The sequence below is a fragment of the Bombus pyrosoma genome, linkage group LG10 (genome assembly GCF_014825855.1).
Source record: "Bombus pyrosoma isolate SC7728 linkage group LG10, ASM1482585v1, whole genome shotgun sequence".
In the NCBI taxonomy this organism is placed as follows: Eukaryota; Metazoa; Arthropoda; class Insecta; order Hymenoptera; family Apidae; genus Bombus; species Bombus pyrosoma.
The window spans coordinates 2,216,395-2,243,387 of NC_057779.1; the positions used below are offsets into that span (position 1 = coordinate 2,216,395).

A 26,993-nucleotide genomic window follows, 5' to 3' on the forward strand; every position below is an offset into this window, starting at 1 on the left:
ACATCCACCTTTTCCCGTATTTCGTAGCAATACTGGCTTCGAGGACATATTGTACCGATGTTGGAAATACCTAAACGTTGAATTTCGTAAAAATCGTAGAATCTAAGCGGGAGAATTCCTTTCTACAGCCACTATCTGTTACAAAATGGAATTCGATAATATAAATTGATTAAAAAAGGCTGTTTCAACGCAGCGTTGATTCTTAATGGGTTAAATGGACATTTTATCAAAAGTGATTAAAGGGCCGGATGCTTCTGAATGATAGTGCGAGTACAGAGGATCAGACAACGGTGTGATTCCTTTCACGAGGGGCAACAAACAACGTTGTTCGACGCGGATGTTGAGGCGAGGAAACAGCAGGGATCGCAACGCGGCCCCGAAATTCGTCATCGTATACAGTGAACGTGCGCGTCTTCTATCACATTTCACGTGTCTGGGGAGAACACACCGTTTGACCATGTCAATTATGTCCCTGGTCAATCCCCTGGCCGTCAGCCCGTGCATCTGCCGAGTTTCACGAGCCACTATCCCCCCTGTATATGCCAGGCAAACGCGAACGTTGCCTCCTGGCTTGGCATCGCTGCCGATGTACAATCAGTTCACTGTTCATAGGTCTGCAGCCACGATCTCCGACAATTATCGCGAGAGAAACAGGGGACGGAGGGGTTGCGTCTGTCGTGTTTCAGCGAAAAGCACCCAACTAAGCGCTAAATTAAATTCCTCTTCCGAGAAACTTTTAACGAACAACCGACCTTTCTCGTCTCTTTCCCACCAACTTGTTTTTAATAGCTGCCCCATTGAAACGAACAGGAATTAGACAACAAATGATACAGACGAATTAAACGATACATCAAGATATTAAAGTTACGCTTTAATTTCATAATGCACTTCATGACGAAATTAAAGGATCGTTTTCTTTTGTTTTTTTTTTTCTTTAGCTGGGAAACTGTCTGTATGTACCGGGAATATGTCTGTGTAGTACACATACTTAGACACCAGAATCACGTACTAAACGCATGCAATACTATTACGATGCCGCTTATAGGGAATCTTAGGTTATTATAACGCTAGTGGCATGCTTTTTATTCAGAGTGCGATAAAACGGCGAAACAAAATTCGTACGTCAACTTTTAGTGAGTCGTTGTAAAGGAGAGATTCCCGTCTTAAAATTCGCTGTAAAAAGAATCACAAACAAAATTTATTACACTTGGCAGAGTCGATTGAATTTATAAAATTTTTGGGCAGAGAATACGATTTTTACGTTCTCCCCCGCTTCGGGATATAAAAATAGCTTCCAGGAAATTCAATTTGCGGATGAGAAAGTGGAGGCTCTGCTCTTTCAAGTGAACCCACATGGATGGTTGTACAATTTTTTTCCAGGAAGTTGCAGCGATTCAAAGATCGACAATCTTATCTCCGAAAACTACCGATCCTGTAATTTCGTTGCAAAATGGATTGTATAATTCTTGTAATATTTCGTAATTACGTAAAATTATATTGTAATTATAAAAAGAAATACGTTGTGATCTATGTCGTGCAATTCTTGTAATATGTTAACAGTGAATATTTTATAGAATATAGAGCAGAATGAATAGACAACCCAGGATCGTGTCCTTCCATACTCAATGGAAGAGATATGGCGAAGTCGTAAATCGAATGAGGCGTTGAAGGGTTACTCGTACACAGCTGGACAAATCAAAAGCCGGAAGAACGGGCCCACAAACAAGCTTGTCTTTATATCATCCGACATCGGCTGCTCGTCATTCTCGACGTATTCTTCGCAGATAAATTGACGCCAGGGATCTATGACACCGTGCACGGTGATCTATCACCGTTCCAAATTTATTGTTCTGTTCAAAGAAACCTTTAAATCTGTCAGATCTTACGAAATCCTAAACTCTAGCTGTCAAATTCATTAGAACAAATTATTAATTAAATAGCAAAATCATTTCGCTCATCTTAAATCTGCCGCGACTCTCGAATTTCCATATTTTAATCTTGCTCTCACTTTAACAAACAAAATCATGCGTCACAATAAGATTCGGATTTTGTTCAAACTGACAATACTTTTTAACGTTAGAAAAAATGTACGTAATTAGATGAAAAAACGACTGGAAGAACGTAACAGAGTTAAAAGAGCACATAAAATATTAGTGATCGATGTTATAGCATTAACATCTTTCGACCAGGAAACTGGAAACGATCCAAGAACGTTCGTATTGCTCTAAATCACGGAAGAGGATAATTACGAACATCGGCAGGAACTAACAGGATTATAAATCCCAGGATGATGCGTAACAGTAGTTTCGACGGTCCAGATCGGCGAGGTTCTTCGAGTTTACGATACCGCGATATTAGCTCTCTGGATAATTCGCTGTAAGATTGTCCGTGGTCTAACCACGCCTCTGCAATCACTTTCGCCCATCCATGGGATCTCTTGCTAAGTAATCGTTACGGTTTCGAGGCTGATTACGAGCAACGGGAAGCGTAGAAGCGCGCTAAACCAGGCGACGAAGCTTCTGGGACAAGCTATAAAAAAATATTGCCTCTTCCCTCGAAACTGCTTATACGGTGTCTCGTTAAACGACGCGTCCCCGTGGGTGCCATAGACTACCGACACGTCGTACATTCCGTAGGCAAATTTAGGAGAGGCGTGAAATCGGGGAAAATTTCTTAGCATCTGCGTAACTTTGGATCGATCGAGCATACGACGCAGTATCATTTGAACATGTAGTTCCGGAGGAAACAGGACGTGGAAATTACAAGTTAGCAAACGGGTTACGAAACGAAACTTTTTCGCGGCGATTGTTTCGAAATTTCGAGTTTAAGTACAATTACGAAGTAAATTTTAATTGTACTCATAGCGCTCTGTTGGTGAATTTAACTGTTCGTTTGTTACGGCTAGTTGCATGAATATTTAAAATATAGTTCGTTAACGAGAGCATCTCTGATGTATGATTATGGCACGTGTGGTCTGTGCGTATGCGATAAATAATCGCACGCGTCTTGGATTGTCCATGAATGTTTTAGCGGGTTCAAATCGTCGTCATAGATTCTACGAATTATGCGATCCATCCTCCAACTTGATAATTCATGCCCTGTGCGTATTTTCAACTTTGGTACATTAAACTTTGCCGTTCTATATTTATTATTTACTCATTATACATAGCCCTGGCCTATCGGAATTTTAATGACTCGTAGTTAAAAGCTACTTATTAATACAAATTTATATTTTTATTTCCATCAATGAAACAGAAATTAATCACCTACAACTTAACTATTACAGCTACTAACTTTAGTTTTATACAATTTTCCTCTAAGTCTTCGAAATGGACACTTTAACTCCTGCTTCAACATGTTACGATAATTACCCAATATCCAAAAAGCGTGAAAAGAAGCAATCGTTAAAATATCTGGATCTACGTGCAGGCGGATGAGCGGGTTTTTCCGCGAACGCCGTTGCAAATCACAAACGCGTTGTTACTTTACAGGAATGCTGCTGGAGCGGTTCGCGTAACGGCATAATTTCCGCGGTGAGAGATTTGTAGATGGAAACGCGGACAACCCATGGGTGGGCCAGGTATTTTTCGATCGCAAAGTGAATCCACGAAACAAAATGGACGCTGATGTAGCGGACGTTAATGCTCGGCGGACCGGTATAATTCGGCCGCGAAATTCCAGACGCGAGCTAGCTCGCTCGCCTAGCTAGCGTTGCGGTGTAACGCGTTACCCGTACCGGACCAGATCTAAATTACGCGTACGTTACTGTATTAAATTCCGGGGCTGGGACATACGAGCAGACATTCGGATCGTTACGAACACGTGGCACATTAAATTCCCCCGGGGAACTTCTCCTGACGTGGCGGTATTCGATCGGCCGCCCGTTTGTCTCGATTCCCCCGCTCGAATGGCCAACCCCCGATTGTCACCTGTTTCTTCCTTCCTACTGGTTGATAATGAAATTTGGCTGACATAGGTACAGGTTGAACGGTCTGAGGGAAACTCGGGTTGTCGTTGATAAGAAAAGTGGCAAATCTTTTAGGGTGAGATTTCTCGGGGCTCCGAAGGGTGGTTTTATGGATGAAGTTTTGTAACTGGTGTTAACTCTGCAATGTACATACTTATACAGGATTCTGTTAAAGTTACAGGCAATTGTACTTATTCATTAGAAACTGTGTGTATCATATGAATAAGTGGAAATTAAATTTGGGTGATTGAATAAACCGTTAAGTGTATTAGTTAGAAAGCAGCGACAAGTTAGAAATATTATTTTCCTAAATTTATCAAATTCTATTATACGTAATTTATTAGAATCTACTATTATGTATGCCATCCTTTTGCCAATGAAACGAGTCATTTGTTTTTTAAGAATCGAAATCCAATCCTGTATCTACGTAATGAAATCGAAATATCGATGGAGTTAGTCAGTTTGATTTGCGAGAGACTCGACGTTACGTAATTTCGTAGTATGTCAATCGTTACAAATTATTATAATTTAGACTTGCTACGCCTAGTTACTGGCAGAGAGCTAAAGCCTGTTACAAAAGAGTAAAAGGAAAACGAATGGTCAGCGCGGTGTATTACTGCAACAGGGTTAAATATAAAAAGTGTGATTAGACAAATTGACGAATGTTCGCATTTTTGATATTTGCCATTGGCTTCGACGTGTATATTTTTTCCGCCATTCGTACTATATATGACGACAACAAAATAGTAGTGGGATTTTAAGAGCAAAAACAGAGGATAAGCGCTCGGTTAACGCAGACCCGCAAATCTAGCCCGTTACGGTAGAGAAAATTTATTTGCGGGGGCCAATCGTACGTAAACTGCGACACATGGCGATGTGTTGATTTACAATGGCAAATACAAAGTTACAAAAAATGGCTGTACATAATACATCGAGGATTTTCGCAGGATATACGCGCTGCGTATTCCATTCTACTCTCTGATCCACCGTGGAAAAATGAAAATAATCTAAATCTCGAACGGGTATTCATCCTCATATCAGCATCGATGTTAATAAACCTTTCGACGTACACTTTCGGTACCGTACGATACAACGTTCGGGTAAAACGTAACGCAACTCGCACGACGGTGCCGAGAAAATGAGTACAAACTAGGAAAGGGCTGACGTAGTCAGGAAATTCGTCGCTAGTCCACGGGGCGTTAATTCGTAACTCGCCTAACGACGCCCGTTTTCCGCCGAAGACTCCTCAGTCAGCGTTTTGGTGCGCAACAGAGGAAACACGAGGAATTCGTTGGTCGACGAGCTACGAGAAACTTTCCCGACGTACGTTCTGCGTTCTCAAGTTTTCCGCCGCTTCGGACGAAACTCCATGAAAGAAGAGGCGACGAAGGAGAAAAACCCGACCTCGATCCCTAATTTCTTCGTCATTTCGAACATTTCGGAACCACGTTGCTAGAATTTCGGATCTCATCCACAGAATTACCAGATATAGAATGGCGTAGCAAGAATAACTAGGAGAAGAGACAACTCCGTTCTCCGCGGAACAGCCACGTAATCCGTGAAATGAAATTCTCGAGATAAACTTGAACGCGGAAGATGGATCGCGCAACGTGCCTCCATTTTCCGCGCTCTCTGCCCCTTCGAGAGAGCGCACTGTGTTAGACGTCGCTATGTCGCGCACGATTCCCTTCCATTGCATAAGAATATTGTTCGGAGAGAGTGTGCCTGCAATCACGATCGCGAAAACCAGTTCAGACGGATCAACACGAGCGCACGAGAGGCTCGTCGGTGTAAGGGATCACGTCCACGACGGACCACGCCTAAACGTTGCGACATCTTCGCCTCTCTGGCCAACGATCGAGGGGTTTGACTTGATTGTGCAGGATAATCGTAGCGCAACAAGAAAGAGATTTTTTTCGAACGTAAAACAATCCGAAGACCGTGCATTCGATTACGTTGTCCAGCCACTTGCAATTGGTTAGTTGTCTTGAAACAATCTTTTTTTATTCATTATGATGCTTACTTGTGAGGAGAGAATCAAACTCGCGCAGACTCGGACGATCAGTGCCTCGCTTGGTTCTCTTGAGAGGAAATTCACGGAACGTTCTATTTTAGAAAAAAAATTGATCGATTTTAATGAATCTTGCAATCGTAATATTTTCTATATCGACTGTGAGATTCAAAGAACGATGGCTGTATTTTCGCTGTAGATTAAAGATATTATACGATAACGTAGATTAATCGATCGTTGGACAGGCGATAAAAAGTAATATGTCTCAATCGTAGTAAACAGGAGTTGAGCCTAAGTGTTAAAACGAAATATATACTTAGGGATTAATAGTACGATCGTTTCGAAAACGACGGGACAAAACGTAATAACGAAAATTGATTCGATAATTCTATTAATCCCGAAACAATCATACAGGAGACACGTCCTGGTGGCAAGAAATCCGCCGATTCGCGGGACCCGGAACGCAGCTCGTAACGAATTTCTAACGCGCGTTTAATTATTACCGATCATTATATCGAGATCAACGCCAGATTAGAGCGATATTAGAGAGAGAGAGGGAATCCGCTCGTTGTGGGCATCGGACTGACGGTCGGCTATCGGAAAACGATTACAACATAATTCACAGTATCGATAAAATTTAATTGCACTTTATATAATGTAACGTGCCACGGGAGCCTCGAAACACTCTCCCCGCTTCAATTTATACGGTGTCACTTCCGTGAGTCCAGCTTTCGAAATATTCCAGCGCAACAAGGCGATTTCCGAGGCGAGTAATATAATTCGTTATCGTTCTGCCACCCGTTTTATCATTACCGCGAATCAACCTACGTTTTCTATCTTGCCGACGCGCCACGAAGCCTGACGTTTTCCCGATAACCGCCGCATAAATCCGCCGACGATATCGCGGCACCAACCTACCCGGTGCTGCTGGACGCCGATCTTTGCCAGAGAAATTCACAAATACGATCTCCGTGCTGAACTTCCGATCGCAGCCGAAAACGCGGTAAATTTGAATGGTCGCTTTCTGTCGATCGATTGCTACGATGGCTCGTGGTAATTTTACTGGAAGAATTTGATTGCGTTCTCGCGAAAGAAATTGGAAATATGAACCACAATTACATGAAATGAAACGTTATACGAACTTCTCAATTTCATTGGTCATTGGTCATTGGTGCGTTGATGGATAGAAGACTAACGCAAGGAAAGCGGGTTCGATTAGTTATTTCGTATAGATTCAACACGATCATAAAGGCAGGTGCGTATTGGTCGAAAGTGTCACATATACAAACAAAATGATACAGCAACACGTGACGGTGAACGACACAGAGCAGTCCGTCCATTGTTCTTGTGTCATCCCACTGATCTTCTCTTCAACAACGCAATTAATATCGAATATCTCAAAGGCCGAAGGACTTTAACGAAATTATTTATTATAAAAGTAGTATAAATAGTAAGAAATTGTGGATTTTAAAAAGCAGCGTCTAAAATCATCAGTTTCCTCTACATTTTCATCTACAGAATTGATCAACACGATTTCTGAGTGTCTCATATACCATTAAGTGACAGAAACACGGAGAGGAATTTTTTAAAGTCAATGCAAAGATCCCGAAAGCCTGACTCGAGCCTTCGAAAAAATTGAGAAATTTGGAAATCTATTATTCACTGGGGGAACAAACACGTGTGTCTTAGACTTCGATATGTGGTTAATATTTTGACATTCGATGCAAGTTTTTGGCGTAAACTTTAATTAAGGGTAGACTCAAAATTACCAAGAAAGATGGCATTATTCAATTTATCGGCTACGCGTAGCCCGACACTCGTAAATCTGATGGGTTGCTCATTTTTTGTAGGGAAACGATCGATTCCGCCGCGAACAATGTTTCATCCAGCCACCATTATGACGCGGAGAGAGATAGAGAGAGAGAGGAGGGAGAGAGAGAGAGAGAAAGACCCAGTTTCGACCTGGTACTCCGCGTGAAACCCGCGGAACGGTTAACGAGGCCGTTTGCAACAAAGCACGGCGCCCGAGGCGAGAGCATAGGTCGCGTACGAATTAAATTTTATCGATTCGCGAAACGCCAGCGGGAAGACGGTAACGAGATACGGGGACAACGAGGACTACGACGACTGCAACGACCGGGACGCGAATCCACGAGAGTCAGGCGTTACTGATAGCGCTGAATTGCTGTAGAGCATCTTCAGTATCCCGCAGATGTAGCCGGGGAATGCGCGCATAACAATTCGAGTGGTTTATGCCGGCGGGAGAGGCTAACTGAATCCAGCGAAAAGATACCGATACGCGGAGAGACATAAGCTAGGTTTCCCGCTCGTATCAGATATTTCTCATCCCTAGCAGTCGCATTTTTCTTCAGCCAGCTCCAGGGAGGAACGTGGAAACGTTTTCTGAATGCCTTAGAGCTGGATGCTGCACCACTCGGCAACCACCTTGCTTCATGCAGTTGTTCTTTTCCGACGTTTGATAAACGATGCTGTTCCCCGGCCGAACGATAGATCTGGCTTAGGTGGCCCAGTTAGATTTTTCGAACGTGATATTCGTAGCTAGCTGGAATTAAGGTAAAATTGAGTTACGCTAGATCGTAGATGGATTAGGTGTGTGCTGGATAAACCTAGCATTACAATGGAAACCAAGTGTGTCAGCCGTAATGGACGTTCGCGCAACATTGGATTCTACCGAATCAAATACGATTTAGCTACGAGCTACCGACAGCATATTAAAATTATAGTATCAAATGATTTATTTCAATATTTTTCATTAAATTTGTTTCCATATTTCTCTTCTCAGAGCATTCGTATTTACGAACGTAAAGCTGCATTCAACTTTCACTGAATCTAAACCGTTACTTAATCGTACTATACTCTGTGCCCACATTTAAGGAACGTTTTAAGCTTAAGAGGATAAGCCGGATCCCTGAATCTGTATTTTCGTGGTGAAATCGGCGATTTTTGCATGTCGAGAAGGAGACAGGACTAAGTTTCTCTGGCGCGGCGTCTAGGCGACGTTCTCAACGTGAAACAGGAGTAAGCGTATTCCACCGAGGATTTTCTCGTACGTCCACGCAGATCTCGTCCCGGCGCACTGTATCCCATATCTACGAAAGTAACTTCGGCTTTCTACGGCGACGATATCGAATACACTGCTCGCGAGCGAAAATTTTTATTCCACGGCGGAACTGTCTGTCTTCGACTATCGGTTTCTACTTAAATTAAATCGAACGCACTGGAGAAGCTCCCACAGAGATATCTTCATAATTCCACGGGTTACGCTAACGATATTAAACCAATTAAAGTTAGCGGTCATTTGCACATTCAATATTCCACATACGATCAATTATCTTCTTTACGAGAGAGTACAGAAGTGAATAAACGATGAATATTTCTAGCCGAGGAATTTCAAATGAAATATTTCTCGACTAAAAATTTCAAATAAAATATTCAGATAAATGTGAGATTCTCCGTTAATAATTTATTCGACCGTATCATAAAAATAATTTATTCTGCCAGTAATACTATCTTTCGTATAGCACTATGACGAATTATTCTTTTTCTCAATTTATAGAACTTCTTTCTGTATCTTTGATTTCTGGAAGGTGTCTGTAATGCGATATACTAATGCGTTTTTCTTCTACGATGTAACAACAGAGCAAAAGTTTACATATCTTCTGCACGTTATTTCATCGCTTAATCCGTGATAGATTAACCAACCTCGAAGGAATAAAAATAACAGTGGAGGAATTTACGTCGAACCGTTTTAAGCAGACAATAAAGGACTAACAAAGCGAACGTATAGTCCACTTTAGGGTAATATAAGGCGACGCCGTCGAACTCTTTCACGACCGATAACGCGTGGAAGCATCCAAGAATCAGCGCGATAGCGTGGCGACGCGACGGCAAGGAAAACGCTCAAGATAACTGGAAATTGCCAGCCAGGGATCCCAAGTATTCCGGCAAGACATTCGGCGCATACTTCGCCGCAGCAGCCGCGTCTACGTAAAGCTTCCTCACGAAGGGAAGCTGCAGCGGTAGACATAATACCGTGAAAATGTAGAACGGCTTTAAGAGCACTTCTGGGGCCTGCGAGGCCGCCGCCACTTCCGTTCCCCGACAAATTGACAAACTTTCCGCGTTCCGCGGTCGCTTCCCTTAATATCGCGAGCATTTTTCGCCAACATTCACGGACTTTCGACTTTCTTAACGAATAGATTACCTCGCCGTGCATCTGCCTTTTCGCTTCCTCTTTTTCATTTCCCCCACCCCTTGTTTCTTCTAGTATTCCCTTCGTTTTCCCCTCCGTTTCTTCGTTTCGAAGAAAGAGTAGCACGGAGATTTCTCTCCCCCAGAGAGGAAAGTTTCTCCGTTTGCTTCCTTTTTTAATCAGCTTTGCGCTAGAGTTGCGCGACGAGAACGTTGCAGATAACGCGAAACTAGCTGGCGAGACCGCCGGAGAAGATGCGCGCCGCGCTGAAATTCGAGTGGCGCGCGCCGCGGCGTGAATAGGCGAATACGTTCGTAAGACTCTCGACGTGGCGTAGTTGACGAGAAATTTGAAAAAGATAGAGAGAGAGAAGAGAAGAGAAAACACACAGCTGTGCAAGGAAATTCCGCACGCTAGAGCCTCCTCTATCTCCATCTGATGCGGAAGACACGCTCGCGAGGAATGTTTATTTCGAGACACGTAGCTAGTTTTTACATGCTTCTCTCGCTTCCCTCGCTCTGATAACCGAGCTAGAGCTCTGAAAATCGTGCCACGGTGAGGAAATTCTCCGCCAGGAATGGAAAATCTGCTATTACATATATCATGTGGAGAATTCCCGATTGCTGTCGGTTACAGTTCGGATAGCTTCGTTATTAGTAAGTTCGTAATGGATCTCAATATTAATGAACCTCGATATTAACTGGAAATTCGCAGAGTATCGTTTCCTACCATTTACACGCGCACCTGATAGCGAAATGGAATTTCTACGTGGAATTTTTTCGCAAAGTTGTGCGTAGCATTAGGCAAACGAACCGAGGAACAAATTTGAAGAACGACGAGGGAAAATTTTCAAGGATTCAGCTTACATCGAGGTTGCGAAGGGAACATGACGGAAGCAACTCTAGGCTGATAGCAGGAATTTTTCTTCGCGGAACGAACTAACAAACTTTCGGAATTCCGGTCCTGGCTCGTAATACTCGGTGCACTCGGGAGCAAAACGCTGCTCCCTCACCCCGTTCGTCGCTTTTTCTTCGACGCGGAACGCCTTTATGGCGGCTACGGCAGCACGATGCCGAGTGTAACAAACTGGAAGAGCGAGGCCGTTCGGCTCAATTATTTTCGACATTTTTCAGCACGCCCCTCTGCACCATTCGCCTTACGTGTTGCTCGCGTGCACCTTTTTCTGCCAGCCACCTTTCCGCGAAATGATCGCGAGTCGCTCGAAAAACCGTTCCTCGACTCGGCCAACCGCGCGATCATCTCGATCATAATGGGCTACCGGATGATAACGAGTCGTTTGTGAGATGGATGCGCTGTTGATCGACTTGCTCGAGATCGAGGATGCTCGATTGTTTTCTAACGGGACTATTTTTCTCTTGTTGTTAATAAAATGTTGTATACCTAGCTGTATGAGAAATGGGCAAATTAGCTTTTAGGAATTCTCTTGGAAGATATTTTAGGATATTGATAAATCGTAGAAATATTGTAACCGCGATGAAAGATGCCACGAGTTCTACGAATTAAGGCTATCCTCGTGTCGTCGGTAATGGAATATTTTATATGTGTATGACGAAGTTCTGGTTTTGGGGATGTCAACTTTTCGCAACTTTGGCGAAAGAAATTTTAGAATATTTATAAATGCTAAAAATATTGGAATGTCGTAATAACGATAAGAATATCGCAATGAAAAATGAACGATTGTTTTGCAACGAGACTGTTTTTGAGTCATTCTGAATAGAATATTGTACACATGTATGAAGAACTTCCATACTCGTGGAAGTTAGTTCTTATTGTGGGAATTTTCTTGGATTAGCTTTCGTTATGTCGATAAATCGTAAAAATATTACAGTTGATATAATGTGGATGGAAATTTCTCATGGAAAATTTGGTTCCTATTTGCATTTCCGTCAAGATCGATAGATCGCATTGAAGATTCAATTAATCGGTATGCAAGAAATTGGAACTTTCTGAGACATTCTTTCCACCGGTGGACGGAAGTCGTCGACTAAATATTACCGCAAAATTTCAGCAGTCAATTTCCACCCCGGCTACGCGGAAAGAAATTGCTCAAGTTTGAGCGTTCGCGAGGCGACGACGTTCAAAGTTCGCCAATCTTTCTGCTCTTTTTTTCTTTCTTCGTAGGACTCGAGTGAAAGTTGCCGAGTGAAATTCCACCGTAACACTTAACCACGCTTCCATTTACAAATTCTGAACATTTCCTAGTCGGATGCAAACTTTCTTCTCTGCTACCAAAGTGACATACGAGCTAGTTGTCACCTTCATTAAAATCTCGCGACTGTTCCTAACGGAAGAGTAATGACTGCGTTTCGAATCAATTTTCAGTCTCTCGATTAAAATTTCCCTTCCCTACGAGTCATCGTCCGCTCCCACTCGTCTCTATCCCCGTTACCCGCTGAAATATCGCGGTAATATCGCTTGAAATTTCCTGATTCGCTCGTTACAGAATGAAAAAATCCGGACCAGATCGATAGAGTTGCGGCTGGAAATAGCCGCGATCTCCGATATAAAACCGACGCCGTTCGAACGCGAGCTCGACCAGACGCAATTACTTTAATTAATACAGAAAATAAGCCAGCTACTCACGCGGCAAATAAGGTCTCAAGCAGCAGCTTTTTCCGCGATACCGGCAGCCGCTTGTTTCCAGCGGCGACAGCCGCTCGAGTGTCACGCGAGGCCAGACAGGCTTGGTCGAGCGAAGAACCGAACCAAACGACGTAGGGCCCGAGGCTCAACGTCGAATATCGCACTCGTTAACTTGTCGTGCGACACACGCGCACGAATGTACACGCTTGATGAAAAACAACGCGTTTCGCCGCGTAACCCGTTTGATTTTCGGCCAACATTTTTGCGAAACGAACGCGACGGCACAGAAAACCAACGTATGTGGACTGACGGGACGAACGAAAATTTTGACCTCACGTTAAGAAGGATATTTGGGATTGTTTGGAACGGGCACGGGGTTCGAAAGTTTATATTCTTGGAGGAATATTTAATTTATGTAAAATATATGATTATCTCGTTGGTACGAATTATTCCTATTTTGCATCATGTTTTATTAATTCACTCAAGACTGATTAATGAAGTAACACGTAAAAGTGGAATAATCGTTGAAAAATATAAGTAAAACGTATTTTCTGTGAGAATAAAAAGACACGTTACAATAATAGAAACTTTACAGAAGCCTGTTATAAAAATCGTAAAAATATAAAAAAGATTCTTCTCGTTCGAAAAGCAAATATTACTTTAGTATAATATTATAATATCCTCCAAATTTCATAAAATCGCAGGATCTCGGTGGCAGAAATATATGATGTAACAGCAACGTTAGCAAATAAATCTTTCCTTTATGTACGAAATATATGTTTGGATAAAAAAGATTATATAACAGCCTGGTATCTCATACAACGTGAATCAAACAACAATGGAGAATATGGACCCTTAAATCTGTATTCGATCCCCTAACGAACAACCCTCGTCGAATCAACCCTTGCTATGGACCCACTACGTCATCGAAGATAGCAAGGTAGTACGTCATTAGCGACCAGTAGCAAGAGTATATCATTGGGTGTAGCAAGGCCGGACGAGCAAAATAAATCAAGATTCGTGGCCGCGTCTCGAAAATAAGAAAAAATGACTACCTTGTTATCCGTATCGAGCATGGAGATGGCTCGGGAGCGAATAGACTGGCCAGAACTTGACGATGAAGGGAAAGAGAACAAGCCAGAAAAGGGAGAGATACATAGAGCTTTCGCGCAGTCCATTCGCAACGACGCGTACACCTACGTATAGGACAAATAACCGTATAAATTTCGCCGTGCGACACGTCCTCTTATATTACATGGAAATGCGCCAGGGGGGTGAATGCTCGCGGAACGACCGACCGTGCTGATTCCTTGCTGCTCGCGTCGATCCTTTCATTGCCACGGGGTTTCCTATCGATTGAAGTGTTCCTTTCTTCGAGGAGCTATTCGTTATTCAGTTGGTTCTGAGATTTCTTCGGCTGCGAAAGCTAACAAGGGATGGGAAAGGGTGGATCTGCTTTGAAACGATTTTTACATTTCATTTTCATGGTATCGAATCTTGTCCGTAGCGTCAAGTAAATTCAAATTTCTGACCTGCGCATTCGAACTTAGTCGATTAGTATGTAGATAATAATTAATAGTGATAGATAGAATGGTTAATACTTTCTGTAGTTACCATAGCTATTCCCGATATGTTTCCAAAATTTGAACGCGCTAATGTCGATGTTGCCTCGACAAATAGGGAAGCTTAGTATTTGCGGACATCAAGTATGATCCTTAAGAAACGCTTCAATTATAGCAAACGCGATTGAATTGAGAAAGATGCAAAAGATTCTTTGGAAATGGTTGAAATGCGAGTTAATGGGACAGGTGGTAATCTTTCGAGGAAAGAGCAGATAGTTCTACGAGTGATAATAATTCTTTTAAATCATCCATCGAACGACAGAGGGAATCTCTTTATTCGTTATACGATCTTAATCAATATTATTCAATTTTCTGAAATCATAAAGATAATCGTGTATTCTATGAAATTGTTAACGATTCTATGGTATCGACGTTATCAAGATAAACCGTTCAATTATAATTAACGAAACGATATTCAGTTGGAAGTTTCGGCACTCTCAACACCCACTTTTGCGCGCGATTATTAAGCAATGAAAAGGATTAAACGTTGCTGGTTTCCAGATCGCAGATAGCTAGTCTTCAGGGGTGTAATGGCGCGTTCGTAGCGACTATGGCCCGCGTGTAACAACGCCGCGTTATTCGGATAATGAAGATATCGGCTTTGTACCGTTAATATGGATATACCCGAGATATTTGGATAATACAAGTGCCATTGTGATTCGGATACAGAGAGGTAGACCGATACCGAGGGGTGAGCAAATGTAAATTTATGGAGAGGTCGCGCGCGTTGCCTGCTGTTATTCCTACTCGAATATTTTCTTCGATATTAACATCGACGAGTGTGGAACAGACCGCGTAGAACGTGCGGTTTCAAGCAGTCGTGTAATGGAATGGAATAGGAAGTGGCCCGTTGCAGATTATCGTCCGATTCTCATGTTTCGCTGAGATCACTCTGGCCTCGCTATAACCACCCTCAGTCGGAAAGGTCGCTTTTATTGCTGAACGTTGTAGTGTCTGACTATATCTCGATCAACATTCGAAATCCAATTGGAAACACGGTTGAAGAATATGCAGGTTGTTTTCGTTAATCAATTTGTTAGAATATTCTACGGATGAAAAGAGAGCCTCTCGGATGAAAAATCCATCCACTTTTGTCAGTTGCTTAATTTCACTATGTAAGTACGCGGATGCTATTCAATTGTACAAAAATAAATTACCATTTTCCACGAATTACAACGGGCTCTATAGAAGTAAAAAATTGAAGGAAATCACGTTGCAAAACATTTCTTCATCGAGAATCTATCGAAGATTAATGAACCTCTATTGGTACCTACGATATTAATTAATTTTAGTTGGTACTTACGATAACTAATCGACAACGGAACTAAGATCCAATACGTATATAGATATAAATGGTAAGAAGAAGTAAGTAACACAGTAAAACCCCCTCGCCTGTAACGTAATGAATTAAAATTCTACAAGCTCTTGCAGAAGCAATTCCACTTGTCGATCAATAACTCATTTCGCAAGGTCCACGTGTCGGCTATCGTTAATTACCAAAAGACGCAGTAACGAGGGATAGTCCGACGTGCACATCAAAGCACCGGCCAAAAGGCAACGATCGTCGCTTTCGAAACGCTGACCGTAGGTACTCTCGAGGACCTTTGACTTTATTGAAGGAAATAAGAGCCCCCGGTCACGAGTGGTTGTGCAACTAGAGCGCGCGACAGAGAAAGATAGAGGAAAGGAGAAGGGCAGAGAAGAGGGAGAAGGGTCGAATTTGGCCTGCAATCGGATGCTCGCGGGGGGGGGGGCGATCCGCACTTGCAGCCTGAGGGGGATGTTGCCAGAGGGGTTGGCAAGGATTCATTCATATAGCGAGACCGTGTCTCATTGTCGGGCCGCCGCGGCGGACAAAGCGAGCGCCGGGGATGTGAAGTGCTGTCAGGAGCAGCGCACTCCATTGCGCGACACAAATGGCAACCAAAAGTGGAACTGACGGAAAACGAGAGCCGGCCAGAAAGGGAAGGAATTATTTCCCCGCGTTTCACGCGCGGGATTTTCGCATTTCCGTGGAAAACTTTCCAAAACGAGGAAAACCGACTTGCTCACTTTGAGCTGTGAATTTAGAACTGGTACCGTATTCTAATCGCGCAGTGGCGTGCGATTAATAGACGTGTAAAACCATCGTCGTATAATTAATTAATATTGATCTTATGGCGATTAAAGCGACGCACAAATAGCAAGGTATTTTTGTCTGAAAAGATCATGCTTTCTTTGCCATTGGTCTGTCTAACTGAATGGTGTTTGCGTTTTATCAACGAGGACGTTCATTTTCCTAAGAAACCGTACGGAATCGCTGGTGGATTTTATTGATGTTTAAACATTAGTAGTAAGCCACGAGTTAATATCTACTGTAGTAAGAGACGCCTGAACGACCGATGAAATTTCATCTGGTTCGTTTAACGTTGCAGTAGACTTAATCAAAATCAAATCTGTGTCTTTGGCCTCCGATTGAAATTTTTCGTTCGTCGTAAAACGCTTAGTCACAGCGGCGAACTATGAACTGGGTGGCTGAAATCCTTCGTCAAACGTATCTGGCCCGGAACAGATCAAACACGTCGTCGTCGGTGCAGTTATGAGCGTAACTCGATGGTCGGAAGGTTAGAAAGGTGAAGGGCCATCGTCGGTGACCGGAGCTCGTCGGGGGCGAAGAATTAAGCGTAACAAGGTTTCCCCGTTATTACGGGTCGGCGATGCACTCGTCGACTTCTGCTCGTTCTCTGGTTCGCGCGAGTCCACGAGAATAATTAGAAAAGTGGAAGGACTACGGTTCGCGGATGTGCGAGCAGCTTTCAGCGGAACCCGTGTAATTGCTGCTCTAAGAACTCGCCTTTATAACGCGTGGCAAGCACGAGAGATAGCTCGATTCAAGCTGACTCGCGAAGATCTATTAACCTATATCTCGCGCTGTTGCCTAGCCATTGTTTGCCTCTGGAACCGGAAGTCGCGACACGCACACCGTTTACCTATCATGATAAAGGGATTTTGCATATAATAAGGGGCGTGCTGGGAACGATTGAATTATATTTCGCTATAAGAAATTATTTATCTCATGAACGTTAACGACGGATAATTGGAATGGTGTATATTTTGAAGGTAGCAAATTCGAAGAATCTAGTTTGTAAGTAGCAAGAAAATATCTTTGCTTGAATTTAACGAAAGAGGGTAAAATAAATATTATTCAAGCTACAAGAAATACTAAGTGTAATTAGAATAGTGTCTGCTTTATAAATGGTAAATTCGAGAAATCCAACTTTTCTTCAAATAATTAACTTTAATTTGAGCAAAGCGAAGGAAATAAATACCATTTTATCTGCATGAAACATTGGAAATAATTAAAACGATCCTTATTTTACGGTGTCTATAGTGAATTCATGGAGCGTAATTTGTTTGTTGAGGGTTCCAAGAGTATTTATTACCGCGAGTCAAGTAAACAGGATAAGGTACATATTATCAGATACCGTCGAAGCACTGGCAACTCTCTAGCGACAACTTCATGGAATTTCCATAATAACCTAGGTCCCATTTATTCTCGAGTAATTACGGAAACAGTAATGTAAGAATAACAGCATCGAATGAGCTGGTTGAGCGAACAGTTTTTATTTTATCGCTTCGGAGGCATAGCGTTCCCCGTTTCCGATACGATGATTGTTTTTAAATCCTCGGGCGAGAGTATCGGAAAGTAATTATTTTTCCCCATGGAGAAATCACGTTAATGTCGAGCGGGAAGGGTTGAAAAATATCCATGAAACGGGACTGACGTACGCGTGACTCGAATTCCATTTGCCGATCGCTAATACGCACTTGTTGCCCGATATTTTTCAATCAAGTTAATGTAATGGACGCGGTGTCCACCAATTCGCCGCGGCCATCATGGGAATTAATAATGCGGTGGAAATTTGGAACAAACAAATCCATAGTTGGGACGTGGTCCTTCCGCTCGTCATTTTAGATTTCCACTAAGCGGAAATATTCTGGCAAACTTTGCGAAAATATTTCCACATAGCCGTAACCTCTGTCCCTTAAAAATTCCCCAAAATTTATATCCTCCGTAGTTTTTCAAAATATTCGTTTCAAAATTTTTACCGAAGAATGCTGGTAGAACAGAAATTTACCATAATCTCGATTTAATATGAAAATTCGAGAAATTTCAAAAGCTCGACGAAACTTTCGGGACGATAGTTTTTCAATGATCGCACGATTCATACCTCGAAGTATCTCTCGGTATCCATGGTTTTACGATATTGTATCGACGTCCATTGGTTCGAAATCATTTACGAAGCGGACATCTCTGATGGAAGGCAAGGAATAGGGTGGATGACGGGTGATTCGTTGCTGAAAACGAATTGTATCATCGAGAAAACCGTTCTGCTCGCTAATGATACTAAATGCTTTCGTTAACGGTCTCCTTTATGACCCTCCATAATACATACCGGTTGATAGAATTTTAGATCGCGACATCCTCCGTAGATCCGCATGACCGTGTGTGTGTGTGTGTTGCCGATGGTCGATCCGATTAACCGCTCGCTCCGAGAAGATCGATCCGCTCGGTGTACATCGCGGGTTGCTGCTGCTGACGGGTCGGAAGGAATTCGTTCTCCGTGTTGTGATTAAAATATATATAAATAACTTTATTGTTTATAATAAAATGCCCTATCTATTTTACAAATATACAAAACTCTCGCTATGTACATTAAATCTCTCCGTTCGACGAGAAACAAGAGAACGCTCATCGAGGACTGGAGGACACATCTCGTGTTTTACGCTTATATTTATATTTATATTCATATTTATATTTATATATTTATATTTATATATGTATAATCTCTCGCAATCCTTAATAATCGATCATTGGATTAAGTAAACTAGTCGAGTTCGAGTAGAAAGAGAAAAAACTTCGTTGCAATTACGAGTTAATAAAGGGTAGTATTCTCGGTGTATGTACGTGTTACTGTGTGTGTATGTGTGTATGTGTTTGTGTATTTTCATTACGCTTCTTCCTTGCTGTTCATCTTCCTCGCCGTCTTCGTTTTATTCATTTCTTTTCTCCTGGTATTTTACGTCTTCTTGCGTTTGATCTTGTTCGATCGTTTACTTTTGTTTCTATATTTCTGTTTTGTTTCTTGTATTTTCGCGATTTTTTTTGTTTTTTTTTTCGTTCGCCCTAATTTACATTTGCACACTACGAAGCTATCACGAGTCTCAAAAATACGAATAAACCGTTTACTTTAGGTGAAGACACCGTGTTACGGAGTACAATTGCGATAGTAAGAAATACTTCTTGATAATAAGTAGAGAGAAACGTCGCGGCAGTCGGGAAAACCTGCAACAGAAAAAAAGAAGACGAACGGCCGATTAGATGGCATCGCGCTCCTCTATGTTACTTGTTTTCCTTCGCCTCGCTCCCGTTAGCCAAGCTCGAGAAGAAACCGTGGCTTGAAAGATTGTTGAAGTAATTTGGAGTAACGGTGGCTTTCTCATTGCCTCCGCTCGTCTCCGTTACAATTGAACTTGTTTCGCGTCGCATCCATCAAATGCACCGCCTCGGAAAAGAATCTGGTTACAAATTGAGAAATCCAGCGAGAAAAGAGCACATGCTCGAATTCTATTTAAATTTGCGGGAGAACAAATTTCAAGAGAAATAGTTTCTTTATTTCGCTCTTTCGAATAATAATGAAATCAAATTATTAACCGAACGTTGTGTAATAAATTCATTGTATTACACTTTTTATTAGACTTTATTTTCAACAAGCGATTAATTCATTAGTTCTTATAACTTCGATACGTATTTTAAACGCATTTGGAATGTTAACGTATTATATTACATTGAATATGTTCAGCGAGTAAATAAGAAACACAGCAAATTTTTATTTAATTTAATTCGTCGCCAGTAGCTGCACGTACATATTTCTTTGCACTTTTCATCACAGCTCGATAATCGATAAATGAATAATGAAAAATTTTTCCCCTATGTATTTGTTCGCTTTCAATATCAATGAGAGAGAAGAAAAACTGATGAATATTTGGCGTACTCTCTTTTCACTCTGCCCTTTTCACTGTGTTCATCAATTAACAAACACGAATCACTGAGTGAATCAAATTTCTAAAAAGAGGCAACAACTTCGTTGCAATATGGGATCTTCTCAAACTGGACCACCGGGGAATTCGTTAAAAGAAATAAAATCTTTCGACGATCGATAATTAACGAGTTAAACTGGCGCGAAAGTGAAGACAAATCGAGAATTCCATCTACTCGCGTAGCGTAACGTATCGAAGGTAGAATAAAAGAGGGAAATAATTACTCACCTTGTCCACTGCGATTTCCAATTACTTCATACGTAATGCGAATCGATAATACTTCTGGCAACAGTTCACATCTGAAACAGAAAAAGAGAGAAGCGTTCTGTTACACTGCCTATAAATCACGTCAGCGTCGACGACGCTCTCGACGCCGAGACAAATTCCCCGGCGAACGTATTTTCAGGAAATAAAACGTGGAACGCCGGTGGTCAACTGAGAGACACGACGATTTGTACGTGTACCACGAGCTCCGTATGCACTCGATTGTTTCTTCTACCGTCGAGGATGTAACAGGCGTTCAAAAAGGAATCACGTTCCAGTGGAATTACATTTTTCACGATTTACCGAAGCCATTGTAGCTTCCAACAGCGCCATTAACTTTGACTTTTCTATTAAACTTATTGTAAAATATCGAGGAAAATTATCAACGTGTTTTTCTTTGCGAACGAACGTGCATTCATGCGTTCTGAATGGGAAACGGTACAATGGGCCATACGCGGCAACGAGAAAACGATTAATCTGCGTTTTTACAAAATCACCGATGATCTCGCTCACGAGCGCCAGTGTAATGAAAATTTTCAAATTAATTGCTTTGTAAGATCCGATAAAATCCAGCCCGTTGTTAGCGAGAAAAGTAAACAAACCGTTTTGCCAATCGTATACAATACTTTAAGCCTCGCAATTTCGATTTCAACGTCGGCTCGTTCGTTCAGAATTCTGAATGGCGGGATTAAGTGACCAGCCCGATCGTTTCAAGTTTCATTTCGCGCGACAGCTTTTCGAAGCCGTGATGTAAATAATGAAAATTGTAAACGGCGGCCGTGGCGCGCGTTTCAGCTGCGAAAATATCTCTGTAAACCCAGTCGTAACGTGTCTCGTATGTAATGTTTTCAGTACGTGTACCACTCTATATCATCGAGACGCAGTGGAAACAATTTTCGAAAATTCTAAGCCGGATTTCAACTCGAACAACATTGATTTATACAAGTGGGAAAACAGCTTAAAGACCTCTTATCTCTTCTCTGTTAAAGCATACAGTCATTATTACCAATAATTCCATCGAAAGCAGTGAATAAACTCTCAACGAAGCAACTATCGTACGAAGTATCGAGAGCAGATAAAAACGAGAACGAAGAGGTAGGAGCCAAAAAGGAACAGCTGAACGAGTCACGAAACGGTAAAGAAAGGAAAGTCAGCGAGACTTTGTCCTCTTCGTGGCTCGACAGAGACTGCGATTTAATTGAACCGGCTCGGAAAATTAATAATGGCCCGACCAAAGCTCGCATCCCTTTTGTTTCCCGTGTCCGCGTGGAAAAAGCCGCCGTTTGTAAAATTATTCCAATAAACGGGGATCAGCAGGATTTTCGCTACGGCACGAGGCGCGAGCGCAATTACATTCATACGAGGAAGTGACGCGAATGCGATCGAGAGGCGTCGAACAAAAAATTGAAGGATGGCCAGGAAAAAGTATCAAATTGTAATAAAGAAGTCTGATCGATGACAAGCGAGTTCTTTATGGAGCTCGTATCTATATACGACTAAAACGTCCAGAAAATGAGTCGTTCGTTATTATTTCGTCGTGGAACGGCGCATTGACCGCCGAGCATCTCGACGTTATTTAAATTATGATAAAGAAATGTAGACAATGGTAGACGCGTACTGTGTAAGCTAAACAACGAGAAAAATAGGTTGCTCGTAATTATATCAACGTAGAACCGAGCGACGACCGCCGAGCGTTTCAACAATGGTCGATATGCAATTTCAGTGACGACAACCCGTCGACTTGTTGGCATTATGAATGTTCACGGGACCAAGTGGCTGCGATTGCCTGCCTATTATATTAACAATTAGGCATAATCGCGGGCTACAATGATTAATTGTTGGCCGCGTGCACAGGCGAATAAGAGTGGATCGATGATGAGAATTTTCACGAAGGAAAATACGTCGAGTCTTGGAACATACGAGCAGAAACTTGGAGCAATGTATAAATATCAAGATACATACTATTATTCGACTGTTTCGTAGAATTATTATTCATCTAGAGCTTCCATTTGTCACCGAAACTCCGCAGATTCGCGATTTATCCACTGCTATTCAGTCGTTTCTAATAGATCATTTCGTTTCGTTTCAGTGATATACTATCGCTAAAATTGTTAGAATGATATATGATAGTGATTTTTATGGTGATACATTGTTTTTGATAGTGATTTTTACGGTGATATAATAAACTTCAAAATTGTAACACATTCGCCTCGTAATTCTGGCTTTTACATCGAAATTCATCGCTTTTCGAAATTCGTCTGTATTAATGAAATAATCAATAAATCGAGCGAGGATAGAGGTTTCGATCTGATTCGCTAATATCGCATCCGTGGCTGCATAGCTGACCGAAACGGCACGCGAAGTAATGCAATCGGTGGAAATTCGATTTGGTGTCGAAAACATCGGATTCACGGTGCGGTGAACGGGTAGATGCACGGCTCTCGGAACTTCCATCTGACCGGTGATTTCTCGTTTTCGCCATCCAACTTCCGCCGCGACTTCGCGTACTGGGTCACGTTCCCATATGCACGTCAATGACACGACGAAAAGTAGTTTAAAGGCGACCGAGGCAGGTAACGAGATGAAAATCTGCGTTCGACGAATGGAACATAATGTTCGACACGAGAAACGTAGCTCGGTTCTTCGAGAGTGATGATTTTTATTCTCGAAGCTTACGTTTCGCGAATTAAAAACGGCACGGATTCTCTTTGCGATACTGTGCTTAGATCTAATTCTAATTATTTTTACAATTTTAGAATTCGCCAGAGAATAAATATTCTGCTCTTAAGCAAATAAATTTGTTCTTCGAAAGAAGACAACGTACTTGGTCGTGAAAAATTTGTAATTTCTAGGTTGAATTTAAAGAGTTAGTAAAAGTAAAGTAAAATTACGTTGTCGATTATTCTTGCAATATATTCTTCGCGTTAAACCAAGAGATGCATTAAAAAACAATTATTAGAAAAGTAACTTATTATCCGGATATCATGCAGAAAACCTGTGTCTGCAGGATAAATTGCGTGGGTGTGACAATTTATCGCATCCGATCTATTGAAATTTTTAATCGTTTCCCCGTTCCAATTCCATTCAGGCTATACCAGATAAAGTCATCTTAACGTTCTAGTAATTGTATTTAAAGCCATATCGTCTTTTCGATCATGAAACGATCTCTATCTGGCGTTAAATGGGTGCTGACATCGGTACCTCGTAACCATACACCGCACCGGTGATCATTTTTCGAATCGGTAAAGGAATTCTCGCGTGTGCGTTCGCAGCTAACGAAGCGATATTAATAACGTGAAAGGCGGCATGAGCAACGAGACCGGACGCAAAGTAATTTACACGATCGAATTAATCTCCTCTGCATCGTCTCTCTGTGGTTCTTTCCTTTTTTTCGCTGCCCGCGACGCTGTCGCGCCGAGCCGCGCGCTGGTCTGGTTGAAAATTCAGGCCAAGAAAGCCAGCGGACTGGCAAGAAGGCCCGGTGTTTGTGCCGGAAAGAAAGTAATATCATTCAAAAGCACCGGAAGTTATTCCCCGATGCGAAAGTTTCCCCATTTTACATTACAGGGAATGGACCGCGGGAGACGTTAGTCGCGGGGAAAACTTCATCTCCGCGATAACTTTTCCAATTATTATCAGATGGCAAATGGACAGTCTTTGTGTTTCTCGCGGCCAGCCTCCTGGTCGCCGACCGCCGGAAGTTCAAGAAGTCTCGAGGAGGGGAACTCCGGTCGAGCTGCACAATACCGCCGGTGATAAACCTGCCGGTGGAAAATCTATTTTTGACCGAACGCTCCGTGTTTTCCAACCACTTGCGCGCGCTCTCGGCGGACAAGGATTTCCACCGAAGCGTCGAGTGGACGCAAGTGTCCAAGTACACGATGGACGCGTGCTCCGATTCTTTTCCGATCGAACAATCGCATTATTTTCTTGTCTCTATATAGACGAACCAAAATCTATCCTTCAGACAAGTCTTCGAAGAAGGAAGGTACATTTTGAATGATTAATCGCCAACGACGATCGAGGTTCACTATCGAACAAGTTGCTTAATAAATAAATATACGTATGGCGTGTACGACGGAGGAACAGGGTGTGGTACACCCGCGAAAAAAGAAGAACCATCAACGTATCGTCGATCTTCATATTTATCTTGCGTTAATAACGACGATCCGTTAACAGAGGCGAGGTAAAATGATCGAGATATACTGCTAGGTAGCTAAATAAATGGCACGAGAAACATTAATTTCATCGGCGAGGTGTTCGTAATCGGCCTGGTCTACTGAATTAAAAGTAGATTAAGATATCAAGTGGATCTAGAGTGAGTGGACTATACTGGCTGACGGCCGAGACGGACACACTCCATTGTCCTGCAGAGAGAAATAATGAAACGTGGCTGAAACGATCTTGGAACACCACCCTCTCTCCTCTATGGAAATAGAAGTCCTTCCGTGTTTACAAACAAGTGGAACTGGTTCTGAAGGGAGAGGCTGTACGAGTGGACACGCCCTGCCCTATGGCTCTCGAGCGTGTGAAAGAGCCTCCACCGACGAGATGAACAAAGAGCCACTGTCCTTTGTCTCAACCGTTCACGACACGGTGGATATAACGCGGGCGTGTTAATTAAAGCCGATAGCCAGCCAGGCCGCTACCAGTGTGTCGCTGTACTATGGATAATCGCGCGTTTAAAAAAAAAAAGAAAAAAAACAAAAGAAAGGAAAGAACCGCGTGGAAAAAGGAAGAAGCGTCGAAGAAGGAAATAAAGCGAGAAAGGAGGACGTACAGAGGGTAAAGAAAAGGAAAAAAAAATCGAGGAGACGAGAGGTGAAGCGGAGAGATAGAGAGGACGAGAAAGAGGGGGAAACTAGCCGGGATTTATTCGCGATTAAAAGGACGTAGAGAGGCCATGTCCGAGGCAATGTGCGCCTCTAATAATGCGCCGCTGCCCGTTAATTAATATCCCGTATAATAACGACATTCCGATTGCATTCCGGTTTGTATTACTTTTATTATCGCAATGACCGGCAATTAAGACATCGCGGGCCACAGGCCGCGCTTCGTCGGCCATTATTAACCGCCATTAGCCCGTGTCCCGATCGTCGTTAACGCGCTGTGAAATTGAAATCCTCCATTGTTCCCATGTTTATTAACATTCCAAGCGACCTAACGCAACGCTTGTCCCGCGTTGCACGTTACCATAAACGAAGAACGAGGTGGGGTGGGTGTTCGTTTTAAACGACAACGAGGGATGTTTGTCTGACTGTCTCTAATAAGAGCTTCTCGATAATTCTCATTATTCCTCCTTCTTTCGTGGACTTTCCTGTACGTACGTACACGTGCGCAAAATGTACACATCCAATGAAGCTTCGCGTCCAATATTCAGAGTGCGGCTGAAATTTCCTTCTAGACGGAATTCCAAGGAACGGGAGACACAGTATGGCAGAGACAGACAGGCAGAGAAAAGAGTAAAGGACGAGCATCGAGCGAAACTTTCCTCGACCGAACACACTCTACCCACTTTCTATCTGTACTTCATGCTCGGTTCATTAAAATTGAAGGTTCCTCGTCGGTGCCGTTGCCAAGTCGAAAGTCTGCAGAAACTTCCCCGATGTATCTCTCCGCCCCACCGTCCTTCCTTCCGCTTCCTTCCTCCTTCTCTCTATCTTCATCTCCTGCACGACGACCCATCTTGAGTTCTCATCCAGCCATCAGCGACGACAGTGACAAAACGTGACGCGGTCCCCGGTATTTCGTTACGTGCATTCGAGTGACGCGGTGTTGTCGCGGGTACCCGTGCAAATGCGAATTGCCCTCCCTCGTTGATCCCTTCCACCTCGCCACGCGGAAAACACAGGCTTCCGTGCGGCCTGAAGCGAGAGCCAACCTTTCAAAACTTTCCGCCGGAGGGGTTGTTCCAACTGCCCTCTCGATATTCGGCCAACATGTAAATTCACCGTGTTCCTTCCGTCCCATTCTCTCACCCGTACCCGTCTTCCTTTTCTTTTCTACCATTTTTTGGTACGCTCGAACGGTTTGCACGAGAGACTCGTACCAGCAACAACCGACATCGCGTCGAATAACGTCGCGAAACTTGGCAAACTTTTCGCTGGTAACAGGGATTCTCGTCGGCCGTTAAGAAAACGATCTCGGATACGCTGCGGACGCTACTGCAAACGATCGACCTGAAAGAACTCCAAGTGAAGGTGGGATTTTTTCCAAACCGCCACCGAAAAA

At 42.7% G+C, this 26,993-nt stretch overlaps 1 protein-coding gene across 1 annotated transcript in view; it reads right to left on the reverse strand.

Annotated features, from left to right (window-relative positions):
- Positions 1 to 19,024: 19,024 nt before the first annotated feature.
- LOC122571570 (toll-like receptor 6) overlaps positions 19,025 to 26,993 on the reverse strand; it is a 47,236-nt gene continuing 39,267 nt past the window's right edge. Inside the window, exons 2-3 of the transcript XR_006318113.1 lie at positions 20,727 to 20,797; positions 19,025 to 19,743 (exon numbers count right to left, since the gene is read on the reverse strand). The gene's annotated coding sequence lies outside the window, so the exon portion shown is untranslated. The remainder of the gene's footprint in view (positions 19,744 to 20,726; positions 20,798 to 26,993) is intronic.